This window comes from Ictalurus punctatus, chromosome 1 (genome assembly GCF_001660625.3).
Source record: "Ictalurus punctatus breed USDA103 chromosome 1, Coco_2.0, whole genome shotgun sequence".
Taxonomy (NCBI): Eukaryota; Metazoa; Chordata; class Actinopteri; order Siluriformes; family Ictaluridae; genus Ictalurus; species Ictalurus punctatus.
This window is the reverse complement of record NC_030416.2, coordinates 2,688,039-2,709,798: the sequence shown is the minus strand read 5'-3', so window position 1 is coordinate 2,709,798 and position 21,760 is coordinate 2,688,039. Positions and strand designations below refer to the sequence as shown.

The 21,760-nt window shown below is 38.6% G+C and overlaps 1 protein-coding gene across 2 annotated transcripts in view; it reads right to left on the bottom strand.

Annotated features, from left to right (window-relative positions):
* Positions 1-21,760, bottom strand: part of asic1c (acid-sensing (proton-gated) ion channel 1c) — a 69,144-nt gene that overhangs the window by 40,673 nt on the left and 6,711 nt on the right. The gene's annotated exons all lie outside the window — the stretch shown is intronic.

Sequence of the window (21,760 nt, the reverse complement as noted above, 5' to 3'; positions counted from 1 at the left end):
TGGCGAGGGGGGAAAAAAAGCCAAAAGAACTTCCTGATTCGACACGAGGAAGAAACCAGACTCAAAGAGAACTCCTCTTCTTCTATTCTTCTAGATGATGCATCTTTACCAGTATAGAGGTGTGATGTGTACGTTTACGTGTGTTAACAGGATGTTCAGTATGAGCAGATTGTCATTAAGAGTCCTGGGACGAGCACAGGACCGTCTTTACGATTACAACTGCAGTTGTGAGTGCGGTTTTGTTTCGCAATTTCCCTACAAGAACATCCATGAAACAAAAGTTCAAACAAATGCTCACTGCTTAAGGGAAACTTGTCTTGTATTTCACGGGGCTGAATGTGTTCAGGTAACAAGGTCGCGCGATTGAACTAAAACGTACGTTTTTCACAACACATAGTGGACGGCAAGTCCCCCCCCTTTACATTAGATGCAGGTTTGTAAATGTAGTATCATGTACAGTATAACATAACATCAGCAACGCTCAGTGACGCTATGAGTCTCTGGAAAACCAAACCTTTCGTGGCATCTAATTACAGAAATCAACAGAGGTAGGGGCAGTCTGGTAATATGATCATGTAAAAAGAGTCAAATGCATCCATTAAGGAAGGACAAGGGTTCTATTAAGGACAAAGCATTTAATGTAGTGTGTTAAGAGAAAGTATTCAGTCAGACATCTTCCCATCATGCAATACATAGCATTAACTCAACACCCGAGTGGATTTGCTAAAATTCCCTTAAGGCGCACTGCACACAGGAGCTCCTCGTACTGAAAACCCTCATTTCACACAGCTTAGCCAAAAAACCCCCCAAAAAAACAACGTCACAGGAGATTACCTGCGTTTGGATTTAGACTCATCCTTGGTTTATATCGCATGTATCTTAAAAGGTTTATTAATGAGCTCTACTGAGCATTACTTTCCAAACTTGGCCTGCACCTGAAGAATTGACATGTTCAAGTTAATTGTGCTGGAAATCACGTGCGGAAAGAAAATCACATTTGGAAAAAATGTATAAATAAATCACGTGGAGAAAACATTTACTACATGTGAAAAACTGTATGTGAATTATGAATGAATGAACTGCACGATCAAAAAAAAAAAAAGAATCGTGTGCAAAAAAATCACGTGAAAATATAAAGACGCACTACATTTTTAAAATGACGTTCAAAAGGCAATGAATCGTGTGCAAGAAAAAAGTCACATTCAAATATGAACGAATCACGGGGGAAAAATATCACGTGAACAAAAATGAATCGTGTAAAAAAAATCATGTTTCAAAATCTTATGAACAAAAATGAATAGTGGAAAAATCACTGACATGGCCTACATTACACGTGAAAGAACATGTGTCGTGTGTTAGAAAAACAGCATTTAAAAATAAATGAATCTTAAGAATAAATAATAAAAAAAAATCACACAGGAACAAAAATGAATTGTAAAAATCACCTGTGAAAAATGAATGTGTAAAACTCATATGAACAAAAATTAATATTGCAAAAATGACGTGAAAATATAAAGACGTGGCCTACATTTTAAAAATGACGTGAAGGTAAATGAATAATGTATAAGAAAAAAAAATCACATTTAAAAATCACGTGAACAAAAATGATTCATGTGTAAAAATCACCTGTAAAAATAAAATGTGAATAAAAATGAATTGTCCAAAAATCACCTGTGAACAAAATGATTCATGTGTAAAAAAAAATCACACGTGAACAAAATGATTCATGTGTAAAAAATCACATGTGAACAAAAGGAATAATGTGTAAAAAAAGCACCTGTGAACAAAATGATTCATGTGTAAAAAAAATCACCTGTGAACAAAATGAATCATGTGTAAAAAAAAGCACCTGTGAACAAAATGATTCATGTGTAAAAAATCACATGTGAACAAAATGATTCATGTGTAAAAAAATCACCTGTGAACAAAATGATTCATGTGTAAAAAAGCACCTGTGAACAAAATGATTCGTGTGTAAAAAAAATCACCTGTGAACAAAATGAATCATGTGTAAAAAAAAGCACCTGTGAACAAAATGATTCATGTGTAAAAAAATCACATGTGAACAAAATGATTCGTGTGTAAAAAAATCACCTGTGAACAAAATGAATCATGTGTAAAAAAAGCACCTGTGAACAAAATGATTCATGTGTAAAAAAAATCACATGTGAACAAAATGATTCATGTGTAAAAAAATCACTTGTGAACAAAATGATTCATGTGTAAAAAAAATCACCGGTGAACAAAATGATTCATGTGTAAAAAATCACCTGTGAACAAAATGATTCATGTGTAAAAAAATCACCTGTGAACAAAATGATTCATGTGTAAAAAATCACATGTGAACAAAATGATTCATGTGTAAAAAATCACATGTGAACAAAATGATTCATGTGTAAAAAATCACTTGTGAACAAAATGATTCATGTGTAAAAAAAATCACCTGTGAACAAAATGAATCATGTGTAAAAAAAGCACCTGTGAACAAAATGATTCATGTGTAAAAAAATCAACTGTGAACAAAAATGATGTGAAAATCAACAAATTGTTAAAAACAATCACATTAGAAAAATGAATCATTAAAATAAAGTCCAGCACGTGCCATATTAACATGTGAAAGATACACAGGAATCATGTCAGGGTTGTGTCTGAGCATCTGAGCAGAGAAAGTGCTCTTCACCCAAAAGAAATTTTCTGTGCATGATTTGAGCTGATTGCTGAAGCACAGCGAACTCGCTCATACCACATTCACTAAACCGCTTTCCCAAACATCAGCATTTTCGGACCCAAATATACTCCCCCCCCCGTGTAACACAAGAGGAACCCGCTGCATTCACACGTGTTCAGATTGCTGATCTCTACAGGGACTTAGCTTCAGCATCACAGCCTCCTGAACGCTGATATGTAGAAACATCAACACCAGGCCCTGAGAGTATCCGTACCGGGCCGGCTCGAGTGCTAACGAGTAAGGAATTGTTGTGCGATATGCGTGCCAGTTAGAAATAAAGCAGGATATCGTTAGTGTACAGTCTCTAATCAGTTTTAATTGAGTTACTATGCTAACGCTTTGGCATCAGCCATCAATATCAGTCAACAACCACAGCAAATTAATGCAGTGTATTATAGCCTGCTTGTTAATGTAATGGCTTTTCTAGTACATCAGCACAAGCGGGGTGAGATCGGTGCCAGCGAATCAATACTGCCGTCTGCTGGCCACCGCAGCGCAGAATCAGGCCCGGATCTTCTAACCCTTCATTCAAGCACAAAAAATATGTGATCGAGTGAGTAATATGGGACTATAGATGAATTTCAACGTGTTATGCCCTGGAATTTGCGTACACATGTGAGATCAGCTGAATCATATGTGATCCTGTTTGAAAACAATTATTCATGTGAGAAAATCACATCAAAGAACTGAAAACATGTGCTCTACATGTAAACGTGTACATAAATAAGGGAAAGAAGAATAATCTGGTGTAAAAAAAACCCCCACAAAAACAAAACTGGGATAATGAAAAAAAATATCATGGAAATAAAAAGTCACGTAAAAATCGTGTGAAAAACAAATCATGAAAATAAATGAATCGTGTGTAGAATTTCATGTGAAAATAAATGAATCGTAAAAGAATCACGTACAAATAATCATGTAAAAATAAGTGAATTGTGTAGAATTGCGTGTGAAAATTGTGTAAAAACAACATGAAAAACGAATCATGTAACGATCACATGAAAATAAAATAATCATGTGGAAAAAAGAATCATGAAAATAAATTAATCATATAAAAGAATCATGTGTGAAAATAAGTGAATCATGTAAAAGAATCACGTGTGGAAAAAGATGAATCGTGGAAAAAGAATCATGAAAACAAATGAATCATGTAAAGATCACGTTGAGAATAATTAACGAATCGTGTAGAATTTCATCTGCAAATGAATGAATTGGGTAAAAATCACATGAAAATAAATGAATCATGTGGAAAAAAACAAATCATGAACATAAATGAATCGTGAAAAAGGAATCATGATCATAAATGAATCATGTGAAAAAGGAATCATGATCATAAATGAATCTTGCATAAAATTTCGTGTGAGAATAATCAAATCACGTAAAGATCACACGTGAAAATAAACGAATCGTGTAAAAACCACAAGTAAACATTACAGAAATGAATCATGTAAACAAAACGATGTTAAAAATCTGATAAATGTGTGGTGTAAAAACGAGAAGGGAAAGATAAAACCATATGCACCTTGTTGAAATGAATGTGGGAAAGATGTGACGTCTCTAAAACCTCATGCCAGGAAACCGAAAGGAGTAGAGTGTTTAAACATAACGTGGGAGACAAGCAGCTCGGTGCAATGCTTCCTCCATTTGTGTCTCCGTGGTCAGTCCTGCGCTACCTGCTGCTTGCTAAACACCAGGATCTCATTCAGAAAGCACAGCGAGGGCGTCACAGACTAGCATGAGCAATCACGCGGAATACAAACTCCGATCACCAGGGTTACTTCGAAAGGTCAGTGACATAAACATGCCACTACAGCGCAGTGAAACTAATTAACCAGCGTTTGAAAAGAAACGAGGTGACTTTTCATCCCGATGAGATTTGCAGATTCGAGAAGGAACTAATCAGAAAAAAATAAAAAGAGCGCTTTGTGTGCCGCTGTCGTTATCGTGGATCGTTTTGGGGTAGAGGTACAAACACAGATTAAAGACCAAGATTGTTCTCATGATAGAAAATATTGCACTAACATGAGGAGAAGGAAAAAAAAAACATTTTAATTTCATCTGTTCCACATCCAACAGCGAAAAAAAAACAGAAGCACCAAAGAACAAAATGTATCGAGAGTAAAGGTGCTAGAATTGCTAACAAAACAAAAAAACTTCACAGGCAGAGAGAAGAAACTGAATTTTACCACAGAAATGGTACATCAGTAAACGAGGCGGCTAATTTGTTGGGGTTGTTAACGTGAAAAAAAAGATAGAAAAAAGAAAGAAAGCAAGAACAATAAAACTCCAGGGTGACGCTACGTAATAATTAGCCGCTCCTCCATTTTGTTACTGACCAAACAAATCACAGTCCCGCCCACTTGCTTTCTATTGGATCACAAGACTGAATTCTGAATTCTGAATTCTGAATTCTCAAAAATAACGTTCACCTAGATAAAGTCAGAAAGCAAAAGTAACCACTTAGTCTTTCTGACCTGTGATCTTATTCACATTCTGTCTGCACTTTTAGCTGAAAAGACAGAAAAGCAGAGTTTTCATCTCTCTCTCTCGTATCGCTGTAGCGAGGGGTCAAAACTATAAGTCTAAAACGCAAACGTTGCCGTCCGACCTCTGGAAGACTTTTCACACAGTCACTTCGGTATCTCAAGTCGTCGCTTTTTACGATTGTTGCTTGATGATCTACATATAAAAGTATACGTAAATAAGTGAAAGAAGTCAAATCTGGTGTAAAAACAAACAAACATAACAGGAATAATGAAAAATAAATCATGGACATTTTTTTAAAAAGGTTGTGTAAAAATCGCGTGAAAAACAAATCGTGAAAATAAATGAATCATGCAAAGCTCACATTTGAAAATGCATGACTCGTGAAAATAAATGAATCATGTAAAAATAATTTGTGTAGAATTTCATGTGAAAATAAATGAATTGTGCAAAAAAAAATCACATGAAAATAAATGAATCATGTAAATGTCACGTGAAAATTAACGAATCATGTGAAAAAAGAATCATGAAAATAAATGAATCGTGAAAAAAAGAATCACTTGTGGCAAAAAATGAATCATGTAAAAGAATCATGTTTGAAAATAAATGAATCATGAAAGAATCACGTGTGAAAAACAAATCATGTGAAAAAAGAATCATGAAAACAAATGAATCATGTAAAAGTATCATGTGTGAAAATAAATGAATCATGTAAAAGTATCATGTGTGAAAATAAATGAATCATGTCCAAGAATCACTTGTGGAAAAAATGAATCGTGAAAAAAGAATCATGAAAATAAACGAATCATGTAAAATTTAATGTGAAAAAAAATCTTGTCCACTGACATATGCTGACATGGGTTTTGTGTTTTTTTTTTGTTTATTTGTTTTTTGCCTACTAGGATTTTCTTGTTAGCAATATTGTCCCTATGCACAACTAACTGTATTTTGAGTGCTTTTAAAATATATATATATATTTTTACGTGAACTGCCGAAACTGCGATTGTACCAAATTGTTTCACGCGGCCTTTCACAGTGACGTTTGTCAGTAAATGAGACTTTTTAGCTGAACTCGTGTTTGACGCACATGAAAAGAACGACGTGTCTCGGCCCGAATCTGCGTGAAAATCTGCGGTAGTTTGAGAAATCCTCCGAATACTGCGTTCATTTCTGCGGTCTCAAAATCCTGGAGGGCCTTTGTTCCTTGTACGCATTTTCCTGTTAGGAACATTTTCAGATGTGGAGAATGGCGTGAATGGTGCAGATGGCTACAAGGCAAGGAAGAAGCAAACGAGAGAGAGAGAGAGAGAGAGAGAGAGGAAAAAAGAGAAAGCGAGAGACGAGAGCTTATTAAATGGAAAGGCAGGTGGGAGTGAACATATTCCACCAACTCTCGGTGTCTGCAAGGGGCCAGGCAAACAAGCACACAACCCACACACTCATTCTACATGACCTGTGAGTTTTCGAGGGCCATCAAAACAGATCCTTTCCTCGAGCGCTTCAGGAGAGAGAAACGAAGGCGAAGCTCAAATTGCATCACGCAAGCTCGTCGACATGATGCGTAGGATTTGTAGCTGCCAGTGGTGTAAATTTTAAAAAGACAGGTATCTAGCACGGGGCATAAATCTGCATCTAATAATGTTAATCTGTTCGTAGAGGTTTATGATTCATTTCAGTCGTTTGACTTGACCGCAAAAGCCCAAGCGGGGTATAGCTTCAAGACCCTATTCATAGAAGCCTCTGCATTTCAGTAAAACGTCCTGGGGGTGTTTAGTTTAACAAGTAATATAGTTTCTCATGAATAGCTCCTGACCTTTGTGTTCACACCACATTAAAAAAAAAAAACCCAGATATACATAACGTCGAACCAGAAGTAGCAAATGGAAAACATACTTTGGACATTTATTGTGTCTGACAAAAAAAAAAAAAAAGTACGTTGTTAAAAAGGCTTTCAGTATATTGAGCATATTAAACAAGCTGATAATAAGGTTACGCTAACGTTACACCAACATTGTCCAGTTGGAGAACTTTTTCCACTCCTGGGTAAATTCAGCATGATCTTTCAGGATAATATGCGAGATGCAAGACTTCTTTATGATTTGCAGCACGTCAAGAGCAACCTCGGGATTGGACGGACTCGAGGAACCCTCTCGTTTCGCAGATGTTCCACAACACTAAAATTTGTTTCATAAGCACGCATCAGATTTGTTGTGTATATACAAAATACTGCTTGGACTACTACAAGACAAGCTAATCAAAGCCTAACGAACATGACATCGCTTTTTTTTTCCGTTAGTTCGGCTAATCTGAACGACGACGCAGCCGAGACGCGTTTTTAAATCACGGGTTTGTTTAGCGCCCTGACAAACCAGAGAACGAACCGAGTGAAACAAAGACGCGACGGTTAATTTGGGACATTCCGAGCTAAATCACAGGCCCTGAAATTGGAAGCGCGCGTCTGAGAAGAAACAAGCTCGTCACTCGTCAGATCCGAGAACATAATGTTAATCATGACGCCGGAATAGCTCCTGCAACGTCATCATTTAACCTGGAACCATATAATACACTATACACCATATAAACGAATAGGCTGAGATGCGAAAGTCACCAGAAAATACGAGTTACACGAGCATTTACGGTCATTTTAAACCCCCGCCCCCTCCCAAAAATAGCACGATTTCAAGGGTCACTATGTACATTTGCTTTATCTTAAAGTCAGGGTAAAGTCATGGACCTACTCCTCTGCATGAGTCACCCAAATTAAAGCGTCCTTATCTTTTCCTCTCACATGGGACACAGTCAAGCAGCTCCTCCGAGCAGAACTTCATGAAGATAGGCCTGGAATTAAATTTTATGGAACGAGGAATTACAAGCTTTCACGTCTGGCAAGTAGATATATATGTAATTCCATATATATATATATATATATATATATATATATATATATATATATATATATATATATATATATATATATATATATATATATATATATATATACATACATACACACACACACATACACACAGCTTTACAGCCACATCAGAATGAAGGTTCTGTGGAGCTCTTATATTCTTGGGTGAATTTCATGTATATGTTAGATTTACTGTAATAAAACCACAACAACAACAACAACCCCACACATTTTTGTTTGAAAATTGTTCAAGCAGTTAAATTGTCCAGTCTGTTTCCATTTTTAAGGAAATCATATCTGCTCTTAATGAAAGAAATCCAGTTGAGCGTCCCTCTTTTTACGAGCTGTTACTATGGAGCGAGCGTATTAATATAAACGTGCCATTGAACTCGGAACGTCTTAGAAACGTTTTAGAAACGTTAGAGAGTGAAGAATTCAACAGCGCTGTGGTGTAAAGAAGAATACGAAAGGAGCTGACATGCGAGTTAGACCGTCGACTGGAAGGTCTGTTTCGTTGTGTCGGATATAGGAGGTGAACTAAATAATAGAAACGAGAGCGCTCGATTACGACTACAAAAGGCGGCAACGTGGAGGAGTCGTTACGTTGAACGCCAATTAACCGTGTGTCGGATATAAAAAGAGATCTAGATACAAAATGTAGCAAATTACGTCAAAGGTCTTGAAAAATCATCAGACATGACCGACATCAGCGGCGAATAGATAGGAATTGTGGTGGTAAGTCAAACAAACATCGCAACCTATCCATATCGGTGTCCACTGGGAATCATATTAAATACAACAATTGCTCCGCAAGTATGTATAGTGGCCACGAATATGAGAATGAGATGCATCCTGTGTTGCAGTTAAACTCTTGAACGATACATAAATAAGCTGCATAAATAAATGTAATTTAAAAAAAAATAAAAAAAAACACATCCTGACTCAAAAGTTCACCCAGAAGTTCAGCAGGTTCAATATTTATGTAGCGAAAGCCCCGTCGCGTGCACGAGTAACTAAATTATAGGACGCGCTGGATCAAGTGCTATTCTGTAGGCAGCTGAATAATGTCAAATCGTTCAATTCGTTTACTATGTTAAATATTGAAGTAAAAAAAAAAAAAAAGTCAGGTTACGTGCTTCAGTCCTCTGAGGCTTCCGGATTGTTCTTGAGTAGAAGCGTCCGAAAGTGGGTTTTCCAAGAACATCTAGACCAACACCTTACATTAAAGCCTAAAAAATAAATAAATCACGTATAGAAAATGCAGACTGAAGAAGCAGATCGTGTTGTTTTTTTTAAAACGTGATTTAACATAAAAACTTATTAACGATGACAAAACATCCTGTAACGTAGCACTTGATCCAGCACATCCTATTATTGAGCTTTTTCCCCGCCCCCTTCTCTCATGCTTTATTGGTTAATGCCACCACAATTTCCTCCTTTCCATCGTTATTCGGTCTTGTCTCTATTTTTTTTTTTTTAAGTGTGTTTTAACACAGCACAGGAAGCTAAGCTGATTGAAATACTGTTGCCTTCAACACTTTTTGTACACAGTCCAGGCATGAGAGATAAATTGACTTCACACACCACTGATTATCAACCCTAGACTGTGCACTGGGACTCATTCATCACGAGCTCCTCAGGCAAGACCTCTTCACAAGCGAGAAGGTTTTCAAGCATTGGCCCGCTGTAGCAGAACCACGTTTCTTCGTCCTGTCAGAAAACAGCCTCTATTGCTCTTCCTTAAACCGAGGTCGTGGAGGTTGTAGATTTCGCCGCACTGTCCAAAGAAACTATTTTGAATCCGCTGCCACGTTACGTGACATGAAACAAAGGCAATTTACAGCCATTTTAAAGGGTTAGGACCATGCAGCGATGAGATTAGGCAGTTCTGTGCTTCGGCACTCGAGTTTGTGACTGCAAATAATTACCCAAGGCTAACATAACGTATGGAAATACGCGGGGAAAGAAACTGACTGTGCAGGGAAACACCAGTCATGAACAAACTGAGGACCTCAGAATGAGCTAAAGTGTATTGAAAACAAACTATACCGAACACTAAATGACTCAAAATAATACAGCCTGCTGGTCACCCACCCAACGTGCATGAGCAACAAGCATCTGTCGCTTTTGTATTGAAAGTTCCTTTGTTCCCCCCACCCCCCAGGGAAACAGGACACGGTTAAAAGGCAAAAACAGGAGCCTGAGAACAAATGAAGGAAATTTTGTGGGGGAAAGTAGATTTTCTGAGTGCGCCATTCTGATTATTTCAGTCACCTGTGTGTAATTCACATCTCTCAGGTTGCCAGATTTTTTCCTAAGTCAGTCTGTACAGGATTTCACAAAGGTGTTTTTTTTTTTTTTTTTAACCAAAAATGCTCGATTTTGTCGGGTCTTTTTCTAAAATTAGCGATGCGACTTGGAGTTCTTTGTGGAAAACTACCTGACTTGGTGAAATTGTCTTTCACAGTGATGTGTGTTGGTAAATGAGACATTTTAGCTGTATTCAAGTTCGACACACGTAAATCGGAGAAGGCTTTGGCTGAACGTGCGTCGTGACGACGTGACACGAGACGTCTCGACCCGAGTCTGCGGAAAAGCCATGGTAATCCATTTGTTTGCTCGATTTTGCGTTCATCTCTGCGAGAGCAGAATCCTGGCGGGACGGACTCAAGTCGGGTATATCGCTAATATATTTCTGCATGAATAACCCTAATTATAATCAGTCAAAATTTAACAATATGGCTTCCACCCTCATTATTAAGCAGCTTATAGAATAGCACTTGATCCAGCGCATCGTATTATTTTGCAGTTTATTTAGATCACGTTCCGACAGCGCAGTGTTAACGAAGCCGTGAGGTACTCGACTGAGGCTAGGGAATCACGTAAGGTATGAGCGGAATCTAAATTTCAAATCACGCTTTTATTGTTGCTATTCTGATTGGTCAAATGAATAAAATGTCGATGTCTTTGTTCATTCGGGGAGCTCTCCTGTGAAGAAAATTGTGCCCACAGTTTGAAGAACAAGCTGACCAAGCACTCGTGCTCAGCTTACAGCTCACAATAAGCGTAGCTCCTCATTTTAATTCTTTAAAAAAAAATTAGAATCTCGAGATAAGTGATCTACAGTATGTCCCCAATGTGTGAAAAGAAGTTAGTATTGTTGTAGACTTTAATCAAGTCAATTAATATTAGCCTTGAATTGCATTTCATCTTTTTTTTTTTTTTTTTTTTTGACTATCTACAGCCAAAACATAAATTTTAGCACGGCGCATCGCCAGAGTCGCATGTAACTGAGATACGCCTCGGTTTCCACTCCACAACACGACATGAAAAATTCAACAATGCATAGGACTCATTTTTGTGTATTTGTAAACAATTTTCTTCTGCTGTACCGTCAGGCCAATAATAAAACTCTGGTTTAAAAAAAAAAAGAAAAAAAAAAAAAGCTTAGGTTTAATTTGCGTCACATGAAAAATGTGCAGAATGATTTAGTTTTACATATTAACTTCAGCCTTATGATCACATGGACCTCCATAAACCTCCATTTTTTTTCAAAATGAGTACAATGCTTCACCTAGAAAACATGTCGCGATGGGGGAAAAAAACCCCCAAAACAATTTTCTAAAATTGATCCTCTGGTTTTATGCTTGAACACGGACAGAGCAATTTGCTTGCCACAATGGATTTGAAGCATAGATATACGACGGTCTTATTTCCACAAACCAGCACACACTATCAAAAAGAAAGAAAGAAAGAAAAGAGCTGATGAGGTGGACAGAGGCTCTTTATTTTACCGTCCTCTTTGTATTTTTTCTCCACTGATGCTTGTTGTGAGCACAGGATGAGAAGTGAAACAAGGCCTTCACAGTGTGCCGTTACGAAGCTAAAACCATACCAAGAGAGCTAGGTGACATCTATTTGCATGGATAATGCAAACAGACAATCATTAATCAGATAATCATCAACAGGAATTCAGGCACTTGCACGACTACTACGTGAAATCATGGCATGCTTTATGCAGAAGAAAAAAAAAACACACATTCCCCTTAATCAGCAAAGGCAATTTTCTTCACATAAAGATAATTGCGAGTGTTTATTCGAGAGGGATGTCTGAGTGCTTATTTTAGTGTTGCACGTTGTTACAACAGCGACGTATCAGAACCGCACGTCTGCTAAAATGTGAACGGCGTTGTCTCATCGATTTGATAAGCATCAGGGACCACAGCAGCATGTCTGATTTCCAGCAGCGCCACTTCCTGCTTTCGCAGCCGTCTCTCGGGGAGCTCGCAGACGCCGAATACAAATGATGTGTGATATTTAAATGACTGTAACATTTGCAGAGCCCAAACAAGTTCACGCTCGCACAGGTCTCCGTGTGCCGAGAAACGCGTGCGTATTACCATGGGGTAGGCCGGCCTGAGGGTTCAAAACATTACCTCGTAATCTCCTTAAGGACTGCGGTCCAGGGGGCTCCGGTTACGACACGTTCTAGAGGAATAAATGAACGAATCGTGTCACAACGGCATCATGGAATCACTTGTGTATCGTCATGCTCGTGCTTCGTAGCACAAGTTTATACTGATTTAACGCGTTATGGTTTCCGTGGTAACGGCGCATTCACAGGCACTTGTACGGTGGACTTGCTACCATACGGTAGCCATATTGAGCGAGAACACATATCACACACCAGCTATTGGTGGAGAGGTGAGGAAAGTGATAGATAGGGGCCAATATGGGGCAATTTCGCCAGGACCCCGGGGTTATACCCCTACTCTTTTACAATAAGTTTCCTGGGATTTTTAACGATCACAGAGAGTCAGGACCTCGGTTTAACGTCTCATCTGAAAGACAATGGTGTTTTTACAGTATAGTGTCCCTGTCACTATACTGGGGCATTAGGATCCATACAGACCACAGAGTGAGTGCCCCCTGCTGGCCTCACTAATACCACTTCCAGCAGAAACAGTTTTCCCCAGGAGGTCTCCCATCCAGGTACTGGCCGAACTGCAGGGAGATCTGCCTCAGACGTTCCACGTTAAACATTAAACGTAACTCGTAAACTTAATCAACGTAAAAAAAAAGGAAATTGTTATCAAATTGCAGTGAGGGGAGTAAAACACTTCAGGATGTGCTGTTAGGGCGGTAACAGTGCCCACTGTAGCCTCAGATTCTTGTTCTTGGCTAACATGAGTGGAACCTGATGTGGTCTTCAGCTGTTAAACACCATCCACGTCTAGGTTTGAGGTGTTGTGTGTTTCGACATGCTTTTCTGCTCACCACGGTTGTAAAGAGTGCTTAATTGAGCTACTCTCAGCTCAAATCACTGTGGCCATTTTCCTCTGACTGGTTTCTGAAACTGGACCCAGCTCCCATTCCATGGTCAAAGTCAAATTTTTCCCCATTCTGATGACTGATGAGAACATTAAAGTCTTAAAAAGGTCGCGACTTATATCCACACGATTTAATACATTGTTCTGCTGCCACATGATTGGCTGACTGGATAGACGAGCAAGGTGTTCCTACTGTATTAACGTGGCATTCTAGGAGTTAAACCGCAAATCTAAGGTCCTACAGTCAACCTGAAAGTCCTGCTGGCTTGTTCTCATTGAACTGTTCATTATAAATCAGATCATATATACAGTATTTATACATAAAATGTATATGTGTGTTCAAGCCTGTAGCCATTAGCTCCTGACAAATGAACTAATGTGTCTCACAGCCACAGAATATGAAACATTAAGGCTGTAGCTAATTTACATTCCAGCTGAAAATCGTCTCCCTTTAGGCCAGAAAGGTCTGACTCAGCAATATGAACAGGATTGACTTGCGCAGAGGAGGCAGAGCTCTACTAGCCTGCTGTATGAGAGATCATCACTGTGGGTATCGATCTGTACGTCTGCCACACACTCCAAAGATCCGTTCAGCTCTGGTATGACCGTCCGGCATGTTTCGACGACCCCTCCTCGACACCTTTTGCTCCACGGCAGCTTTTACACACACACACACACACACACACACACACACACACGAGCGCCACTCTTCATAAAAAGGTTACATTATCAGACACTGGTTTCATTCTGATTTCACTTAAGATCCGGCTTTGTGACAAGTTCCTCGCAACATGGCATCGAACGTGGTTGCACATCCATACACTTGAATACATTCAGTAAAAATCCACAATTCACCGGCCTTACTGAATGAACTGTAAACCATGTATACTGTGCTTACTGATATTCCCACCCTGGTGGAGAAAATAAATAAATAAATAATTATTTTTTAAAATCACATACATTTCACACGACAATAATCTGCTTGTGTGAAAATTAATGAATCCTGTAAGAAAAAAACCCCAGATGTTAAACATTTATCTTAAAAAAAAAAAAACACCCCCAAAACCCAACAACATAAAAAAAAATAGGACATGGAAATAATAAATTTTTGTATAATAAATTGTAAAAATTTTTTTTTAATTTTTGACATTATTTTTTACATGATACAATATTTTAATTTACTTTATTACAATTAACATCACTTATGGTTATTATTTATTTATTTATTTTTCACATTTTTGTTTATTGCCTATTTATTTACATATTTGTTTTTATTTATTTAATTCCAATTTCTCACAAATATTCTATTACAATTAACACCACTTATGGTTATTACTATTATTTATTTATTTATTTATTTATTTATTTACATTTTTGTTCATTGCCTATTTATTTATTTAATTATTTATATGTTTCTTTGTTTATTTATTTATTTAATTCCAATTTCTCACCAAATCACATTTATATATATTTATAATTGTGGAACACTGCGAACCAGGTTCCTGTTATCGGTTACGTTACAGCGGCTACAACATAAAATGCTTTCATATAAAAAACATGCGATCGGTCAGAGCTGCTGTTGTCGATTTTTTTTATTTTTTTTTAAATCAACAACTTCTGACCAATCAGATTTGAGAATTCAACAGCGCTGCAGTGGAAGACGTTTGAAAGGTCTTTATATCTGAAAGGTTGTTAAAACGGATAAAAATCAGTGGAAATGAACGGTTCATGCTGACCAAAGATCCCACAACAGAGAGACTGGAGTGGGGGGGAAGGTGGAGACGCGGGTGGGGACGGACAGCTGAACGTGCAGAGCTGCGTCACGTCACGCTGACCGGATAAATCCAGATGACTAATCTGGATCCGTTCTCTCTATAGGCCTCGGTAACATATTCCTGCTGTCTGTATAATTATAATTGCAGATATGGGGATCTGCAACAAACGTGTGTTTGAGCTCTGGATTACTGCAAGGCTCACTAGAGTTGCCTCGGTTTTTGCTGTTCTCATGGCAACATTGGGATGCAAGCTGTTTAATCTGTGGCCTTAACCTCAGCATGGTAGGAAATAAACAGTTGTAAATGTCATGATTCCACACAAGTAAAACAAGCATGCTTCCAAAAAAAAAACTCAGAGGGAAGATTTCTGTGTTAAGATGAAATCATAGCATCATACAGCAAGTAAATATTCACTCGAACACCAGCCATTTTAATAAACACCCCACATGCTAAGATGTCTCAATCGTCACCCATCTCTGTGGCAGAGAAATTGATTGTATTAGCTAGCTATCGCATAAAACACTAGGAAATGAATCGATGGCGGTGTTGCATGTACAAACGGTTGTGCGACTGTTACCACCCTGAAGTCAATTGTTTTCCTGTAACAGTATGTCCTGAAGTGATTTATTCCTCTTACGTGACAAATTTGCTAATTAGCAGGCCCCCCCCCATAATTTATAATAACAAATCATCCCTTTGAACCTGTTTACAGTATCGTTTAATGTTTTGAAAAAGAGGCGTAAATCTTATTACGTTATAGCAGCTGCAAACATCTATTTCCTCACCAGACTCGCTGTGTTTCCTCTCTTTGCTTCAGACGTAAACAAGACAAATAAATAAATAAATAAATAAATAATGTTTTGTCTACAAAAAAACAAAACAAAAAAACAACTCGTCTGTACTAAAGACTTTCATGTGGTGGAAAACTTCAACTAAAAAAATAAAATACAATGTTTTTGGGTTTTTTTCTGTAAGGAGAAGGTTATTAAATGCTTACAGAGGAAGGAGACTCCAGTGCCAGTTAAAGCTGTAACCAAGTTCTCCGACATGTGAAAGTCTTCAACGTAGAGAATTTTACGTTTTGCGGTTTCTCAGTAACACAAGCTTTTTTTTTCTTTTGTATTAACTAAACAAGAAAAAAACAGAGGCTGGTGAGAAAACAAACAAACAAACAAAATGGTTTTCCTTAAACAGTACAATGTAGCTATAATTGGATAAAATTACCACATATCGTTCTTTAACAAATAATGTTGTTGGTAAATTGTTACAACAACGTCGTAGTTCTCCTAAATATCATGTTACAAATGTTCCCTATTTGTTTAACGTTCTGTTACAGCTCCGGATTTTCCACTCAGCCTCTTAACTGCGTCCAGTGTGTGTGTGTGTGTGTGTGTGCGCGCGCGTGTGTGTTATGGATGTGAAGCAGGAGTCAAAGGACTCCTTTTCTGGCTGCACGGAACACAACCTGCTACCATTAAAAGCTGTTTAGGTCAGATAACCTCAAATTAATTTCACCTGCATGTTCACGAGGGAAGAAGGCAAAGGCAATTGAAAAGCCTCTTGGGGTAGGTCTTGTCCAAATCGCCTTATTATTATTGCTAAATACTGTACATCTGAGTGCTGTTAAGACTAATACATGCTTTCTGTCTGGATAAAAATGACAAGTATCTGTCTCTAGGATAGATTAGAATGCAGTTTGATGGAACCTTGCCTCGTTTATAATCCCATTAAGTGTGTTTTGAACTGCCAGAGGTGAATGCAAAAGATTACTGATCAATATCTGGCAGCTTTTTTTTCCCCACTAGTACAACTGGAATGTCCTCATTTCTTAAGTCATGTAAGCATAGCTAATGATCGTGTAGGATGGTGTCTTTGTCTCGTTCCCTGCATCTAGCCTTCAGTTTGAGAAGGCTTCTGGATCGTAACAGACAAGAGAACGGCTTGGGCGGGAAGCGTCGTCGTCTCGAAGCGCCAGCGTCCTAGGTTCGATCCTGAGCTCCGGTTACTCTCTGTTTTGAATTTCGTATGTTCTTCCTGTGTCCGCATAGGTTTACAAGAAGATGCCCGTACACCCGTATCAGCAATTACGAATGAGGCGTTGTATCATCAGCTATACTCAAAAGGAAACCATTCTAGAAAATCTTTCACAGTACATAGCATTCGGAACGACGAGGACATCACGATCACGTCTGAACGTTGTCATATCAAAGTATAAGATGTTGTACGTCTGTAACAGAAAGTGAGACATCTCCTTGGGTCTGTTGTACTGTTGCTAAAACGTGGGGCCAAAAAGTGCTTGGACCCCTTAATTACTGCTTGCAGCTATATTATTGATGACAAAATAAATGTAAGTAATTGAAATTTTGACATATTGTACAAATTTCAGATAAGGAACGCAGCTGGCCCGTTAGATTAGGAGGTGGGAAAGTTTACGACAGCTATTTATCAACTCCTTACAATGCTGTCAGTGATGTTTCACACCAATTCACACCTCCAGACTATAATTCACACCTCGAGACGCCAGTGGCCGTCATGTGACTTAACTAGTTTCATAGATTTCATAGGTGTGAAATCTCTCACCACAAACATTTCATAATAGTGATGGATAGGGCTCCTCTCCAGACCCTCCCCCCCCATCAAAAGAGCCACAATTCTTCATAGCATGGATTCCACAAGGTGTTGGAAACATTCCTTTGAGATTCTGGTCCATGCTGACAGGATTGCACGGCATAATCACTGCAGATTTTGCCAACTGCACATTCATGTTGCAACTCTTCCGATCTACCACATCCCAACGGTGCTCCATCGGGTGACCACAGAGGCCATTAACTTAGATTGAACTTATTGTCATGATCGTGGAACTAGTTTGATTGACTTAAGCTGAAATTAGCCATTATAAGATGAATAAATTGTGGCCATAAAGGGATGCGCATGGTCCACAACAATACACAGACAGTCTGTGGCTTTCTATCAATGCTTGCTTTGGAATTAAAGGGGTTCAGCGCGAAGAAAACATTCCCCACCACCATTACACCACCAGCAGACGCCTGAACTGTCGATACAAGGATTCATCAACGGTTGATGCCAAATTCTGATCCCCATGTTGCAGCAGAAATAGAAATTTCCGCCTCAAGGTTCAACATGTTGTGCATTATGAGGTGCTTTTCTGCTCACCACAGTTGTAAAGACTTAAGTTACTGTAGCCTTCCTGTCCGTTTCAACCAATCTGGCCATTCTCCCCTGAACTCTCTCATCAACAAAGCATTTCCACCCACAGAACTATGAAAGTGTTGTTGTTTTTTGCACCATTTTGTGTAAATTCTGATGTTTGATGTGGACATTAACTTCGGTTCTTGGCCTGTATGTGCGTGATTTTATGGATTGCACCACTGCTACATGATTGGATAACTGCAGGAAACTACAGGTTTTCCGTCTAAAAGTGGCCAGTGAGTGTGGATTTAAATGGAAGGAAATTTCCATTCAGATCTCCTTTTCTTCCCACGGAACAAATGACCCCTGTTAAAAATTATGGGAAGCGCAGTATTTCTTCACAAACGTGATTTAGGCCACGATGGTAACTGACATGATAACCACTGTGTATACCGTTAATCCAAGTCTTTATATCCCGACATAATAAAGCTTTACAAGCTTTTCCTGCCTGGAGCTCCCTGCCAGCAGAAATCTTCCTCCTCCAATTAATTGGTGTTGCTCTGGGGGTCTTGCTGCGCCGTCTGCTATCTTTCCTTCTCCATTCAAAACATTTCCCATTTTTCACACTTCATCTGTGTTAATTATAGTTTTTACAAATGAAATGTCAAACACTTCTGTAAAATCGTGATGAAACTTAAGGAAAACACCAACAGTGTTTTGTGTAAAGCCCATTACAGACATCAGTACAGACAACAAAACAGTCCTCACGTCCTCAGATCTGCGAACGAGGTAATCTCTTTGGCTTTCCTTAATAGATCTTATAAAAATCACAGCCACAGCACTGTTGAATACTTCACTCTGATTGGTCAGAATGATGCAATTAGTTCTGGCTGCAAGGCAAAATCGAAGGTTTATCACGGCGCTTGTTCTAATACGCTATCACAAACATTATACCTCAAGTGTTTCATTCAGTACACCGTACACACAGTGTATAGAAGCATGGATCAGAACGAGGGATATTTTTGGACATTCTCTCACAGTTGGAATTAATTCGAATCCCCCGACTGAGACGCGATGTGTTTGATGATCACAGATGTGATAAATCACATAGCAACATGGTGGCAGATGCTGTACTGAACTGCTTATAGCTTGCTCATAGTGTTTGTAATGAGAGCCACATCTTTCCCATGATGCTCATTATGCTTCTGACTGGAGGATAGAAAATGATGTCCTCACATCACATGAACTGGTTCAAAACTTCAGCACAGTGTCTTTATAATCTCTATATAGATCTTTTACACCACACCAATTTGCCATCCATTGCCATCATTTTTTATTTATTAATCAATGGCACGTCATACTTTTTTATCCTTTTATAGTTACTTTAATGCTGCCTTACTTTTAACACACTACCCTTATCACTCTATTTTATAGCAGCTATAAATAGTCATCCTCTCTTTTGGCAGTGGTGGCTCAGTGGTTAAAGATTACTGATCAGAAGGGGCTTAAACCCATCACCACCACCAAGCTACCACTAAGGTCCTCAACCGTAACTGCTCCAGGAGCCCTGCGACTATGGCTGACCCTGGAATCTGACTCCAACTTCCCATAAAGCTGGGATTTGCGAAAAAGAACGATAGCATTTTACAAGTGAATTAGACGACGGTTAGTAGGCAATTAGACAATTCTTTCTGACCAATAGGATACTGGAAATTCAACAGCACTGTGGCATAACAATAGTTAATCCTTATGCAACAACTGACTGCTGCAGGACTCAAAGACCTGACACTTGCCATCCTGGAGGAAATGAGATGAAAGCTGCAGTTCATCTTAAACAGGACTGGCTTTAAAAAAAAAAAAAAGTACCCCTATCTGAATACTAATGATTGGGAAGATGTGCGAGAAAACTGTTGTCAGAGAGCCCAGGCGAGAGCTTGATCAGACTTAAGTAGATCTTTTTCCAGACTGTTCCAACGGCATGATCAAAGCAGAAGGCAAAAAGAATACTAAAGAACTAGTCCATAGGGGCAGGTGGGGCAGAGCACAACCATACCGTATATAATCTATAAACTCTTCAACCAAGTTCGCACTCACAACTTCATACACTAGAATAGATATAAGCCAACCTTCCATCAATGCTGTGCAATCGTTTGACACATTAAGCTCTAGAGGCATTATTGCACCTAGTGGTCAAAAATGTGAATTGCAACAAGCATTAATAGAGGCCCATTGGAGCAGGAATCATGCTGCCCAATGCATGCTGTGTGAGTGTTTTGCTTATGAACAAGGGAGGGGGGAGCAGACAGGATAGCTAATGATATTATCTCTTGTGTTTTTCACACATGCTGTGACAATGAATTTCTTCTTGTTCTTTTTTTTTTTAAAATCCCATCCAGGTGTATTCCTTCCTGGGACAAGTTCGCCTCCCTGACCAGGATAAAGCAGTGACTGAAGATGAACGAATGACTTCTTCAGCCCATGACTTGATTAACGGATTACCATTTTTCCCCACAAAGATACAAAGCCCCACTGCTGACTTATTAACGTGTGGGAACAGAATCCTAATGCGTGGCCATGACTTAGTAAGGCGTGAGAACGAGATAACGCATGACCATGATTTAGTAACCCAAGCGAACCAGAGAATTGTGCGAGCAAGTCTTACTAAGGCCATTGTGATCATTGTGTTCTTCCCATAATGATCATAGACCGTGTGTATATACAAGGTGTTACGATAAAATATGGACACTAAAAAAACCTTTCATTCTCGCACCTCATTCTCACAAGTCATTGCCAATTTTAACTGTGTATAAAAGATCCTTCATTTATTATGGATTTTTTAAATTCATGGCAAAATTTTTTTAAAAATGGTTAAAGATCCATCAATCACAGCGTTCACAGTGAACAGCGTCCAATCCAGGGCGTGTTCCGACCTCGCGCACAGTGCTCCTGGGATTCGATCCGAATCCACCATGACCCTGACCAGGATAAAAACACTTACACAGCACAAGCTTCATTAGGAATTTTTTTTTAAAAAAAGGTTCCTCTATGGCATTACTCATTACTCTAAAATCTAAAGGATGTTTTCCAACATTCCTTATTGTGAATTATGACGTCTAAGTGATGGTTTAAAGGCTGCGGAGTCTCACAGAACAATAATAATAATAAAAAAAACAGTGTTTTGAGGTCAGTGAATTATCATTTCCAAACAACATGACCAGCGGCTTACAATACGTGTCGCTTCAGGTAATAATTCATGAGGCAAAGATCCAAGTGAGAAGCAAAATGCTGAGAAAGAGCGAAAGATAACGCAATAAAAAGAAAAAAAGAAAAGAAAAAGCATTCATTGTATTTAAGATATAGAGAGTGCAACATTTGCGTC